Source organism: Sapajus apella, unplaced genomic scaffold (assembly GCF_009761245.1).
Source record: "Sapajus apella isolate SASKATOON/1434 unplaced genomic scaffold, GSC_monkey_1.0 scaffold215, whole genome shotgun sequence".
NCBI lineage: Eukaryota > Metazoa > Chordata > Mammalia > Primates > Cebidae > Sapajus > Sapajus apella.
Genome location: NW_022437155.1, coordinates 691,217 through 694,782, shown reverse-complemented (window position 1 = coordinate 694,782; position 3,566 = coordinate 691,217). Strand labels below are relative to the sequence as shown.

At 47.7% G+C, this 3,566-nt stretch overlaps 1 pseudogene; it reads left to right on the top strand.

Annotated features, from left to right (window-relative positions):
• Positions 1-2,547: 2,547 nt before the first annotated feature.
• Positions 2,548-3,171, top strand: LOC116544392 (annotated as a pseudogene).
• Positions 3,172-3,566: the final 395 nt, after the last annotated feature.

Here is a 3,566-nt window from a genome sequence, read left to right as displayed (position 1 = left end):
TTTTTGAGTAAGTGCAATGTGGTGCTGAGAAGAATGTGTATTCTGTGGATTTGGGGTGGAGTGTCCTGTAAATGCCTATTAAGTCCGCTTGGTCCAAATCTGCATTCAAGTCCTGGATATCCTTGTTGACTTTCTGTCTCATTGATCTGTCCAATATTGTCAGTAGAGTGTTAAAGTCTTCCACTATTGTGTGGGAGTCTAAGTCTCTTTGTAAGTCCTTAAGAACTTGCTTTATGTATCTGGGTGCTCCCACATTGGGTGCGTACATATTTAGGATAGCTAGCTCTTCTTGTTGCATTGATCCTTGGACCGTTGTGTAGTGCCCTTCTTTGTCTCTTTTGATCTTTGTTGGTTTAAAGTTCATTTTATCAGAGACTAGGATTGCACCCCTGCTTTTTTTTTGCTCTCCATTTGCTTGGTACATCTTCTTCCATCCCTTTGAGTTTATGTGAGTCTTTGCACGTGAGATGGGTTTCCTGAATACAGCACACAGTTTGCCAGTCTGTGTCCTTTGATTGGGGTGTTTAGGCCATTTACATTCGACATTAATATTGTTGTTTGAATTCGATCCTGCCATTTTGTTACTGGCTGGTTGTTTTGCCCGTTAAGTGACATGGTTCCTTCATTGAGTCGTTATTCTTTACCACTTGGTACGTTTTTGCAGTGGCTGGAACTAGTCGTTCCTTTCTCTGCTTAGTACTTCCTTCAGTAGCTCCTGTAAGGCAGGTCTCGTAGCGACAAAATCTCTCGGCAATTGCTTGTCCATAAAGATTTTATTTCTCCTTCACTTATGAAGCTTAGTTTGGCCAGATATGAAATTCTGGGTTGATAGTTCTTTTCTTTAAGGATGTTGAATACTGGCCCCCACTCCCTTCTAGCTTGCAGGGTTTCTGCCGAGAGATCTGCTGTGAGTCTGACAGTCTTTCCTTTGTGGGTGACTTGACCTTTCTCTGGCTGCCCTTAGGATTTTTTCCTTCATTTCGACCCTTGTGAATCTGACAACTATGTGCCTTGGGGTTTTATCTCCTTGAGGAATATCTTTGTGGTATTCTCTGTATTTCCGGGATTTGAATGTTGGCCTGCCTTGTTAGGTTGGGAAAGTTCTCTTGGATAATATCTTGAAGAGTGTTTTCAAGCTTGGATTCATTCTCCCTGTCACATTCAGGTTCGTCGATCAAGTGTAGATTAGGTCTTTTCACATAATCCCATAGTTCTTGGAGGCTTTGTTCATTTTTTTTTTTCACTCTTTTTTCTCTAATCTTGTCTTCTCATTTTATTTCATTGATTTGATCTTCTATCTCTGATATCCTTTCTTCTGCTTGATCGATTCGGCTGTTGAAACTTGTGTATGCCTTTCCAAGTTCTCGTGCTGTGTTTTTCAGCTCCATCAAGTGGTTTACGTTCTTCTCTAAGCTGGTTATTCTAGTTAGCATTTCGTCTAACCTTTTTTCAAGGTTCTCAGTTTCTTTGCATTGGGTTAGAACATGGTCTTTTAACTCAGAGAAGTTTGTCATTACCCGCCTTCTGAAGCCTGCTTCTGTCAATTCGTCAGACTCATTCTCTTTTGTTGTTCCCTTGATGGTGAGGAGTTGTGATCCCTCGGAGGAGAAGAGGTGTTCTGTTCTTTGATGGTTTCATCCTTTTTGCGCTGTTTTTTTTCCCCATCTTCGTGGATTTGTCTCCCTTTAATCTTTGAAGTTGGTGATTTCAGGAGTCTCTTGAGTGAAGGTTTTTTCTGTTGAGGTTGGAGCTGTATCTTTTTTGGCCTGTAGAGGGCGCTACTGGGCTCTCTCGGGTTCACAGGTTGCTGGGTGGGTGGTCCTTCCCTGGAGTTTGTTTGCAGGTGAGATGGGCCCCGGCTTCCCAATGGGGCTCTCCTTCCCCAGCTGGATCCAAGCTGGTGTAGTTGCTGCCTAGCTCTCTAGCGAGGGCTTCAGTTTGAGTTCTGTGGAGGTGAGGCCTGCCGGGCCTTATGGTCTGCGTCCCTGCTTTCAACTCTGCCTCCCTCTGTGGGACGGTCAGTCCCAATGGCTTTAGTCCAAACTCCTGCCCAGGTCCCTGTGACAACTTGCTGCGCCCCACGGTAGCCGCGGCTCATATTTGCATCGACTACCCACGGCGCCCCACCGTCTCGCCGGGCTGTGGTGGACGTGGGTTGCAGGAGGGATGCGGTAAGCACAGGATCGGAAACGGAGCACCCCGGGGTGAAGTCCGCTGGCCCTCCCAGCCAGCTGCACGTTTCAGGCGGGGACGCGCCCCCGCCACCCCCGTCTTGATTTGCACCTCTGGACGGCTCTCACCCTGCAGCTCCTTCCCTGGGCCTATTTTCAGTGCCCTCTCAGTCCCACAGAAACGAACCTGGCACCTCGTTTGGAATCGCCAAGCCGTCTAGCCCCCTGTGTCTCTCTCATTCGCTGGGAACTGCATTCCGGTGCTGGCTTCTCCAGCAATCTTGGCGCCCCGCTTCAGAACAGGACTTCTTAAACAGCACCAGCAAGAATAGTCTTAGAATGACGTGTGCACCACGGAAGTGCCACGCCAGCAGGCATGGAGGAGCGCGGCCATTCCGAGCCCACCCCCCGCAGCACCCCCGCCTGGGTCGGGGCGGCATTCGTGGCTTTGGCGATGGCAGTGGAGCTCCCTCGTTTGCCCCGGAAGATGACTGGATGGGCACCCACCCTAAGTATTTCGAAATGATGGAATTAGATACAGGAGATGCCCCCCAAGTTTATATAGCATTCTTGGTTTACCTGGACCCCATGGAAAGCAAAACCTGGCATGAAGTAAACTGTGTGGGATTACCAGAAGCCAGCTCACCTGCCTTGGCGGTACTGAGATAGAAGGGGAGGGGTTCCAGACTGTGGTGCCTGTCCCCATCACGGCTTCCCTCAGCCATAACAGGGTAAGGGAGATCTTGACGGCGTCTTGAATGTTGCAAGGTGATCCAGATTTGCCGATGTCTTTTACTTTGGCCATAGTGGAGTCTGATTCTACAATAGTCTATTATAAACTTACTGATGGATTTCTGCTGCCAGACCCTCAGAATATTCCGCTTAGAAGATGACATCTACGTTTCCTGATGCTTGTTTTATTCATACAAGATTGGATTTGAGACCCATCAGACTGCTTTACCTTTTATCTCAGAGACAGTCAGGGTTGACTTTGAACATGTGGGTTGACTTCTCCATTCCATAAGGTTTTCATTCTGAAGAATAAAACTTCCCCAGGTAGAAGAAAAATGGCCCAGCACGGTGGCTCACGCCTGTAATCTCAGCACTTTGGGAGGCCGAGGTAGGCAGATCACGAGCTCAAGAGATTGAGACCATCCTGGCCAAGATGGCAAAACCCTGTCTCTACTAAAAATACAAAAATTAGCTGGGCGTGATGGTGGGTGCCTGTATTCCCAGCTACTCAGGAGCCTGAGGCAGGAGAATTGCTTGAACCCTGGAGAAGGTTGCAGTGATCCGAGATGGTACCACTGCATTCCAGCCTGGGCAACAGAGCGAGACTCCATCTCAAAAAAAAAAAAAGGAAAAGAAAACCTGCTTTTCTTTAGAAAAGAAAAA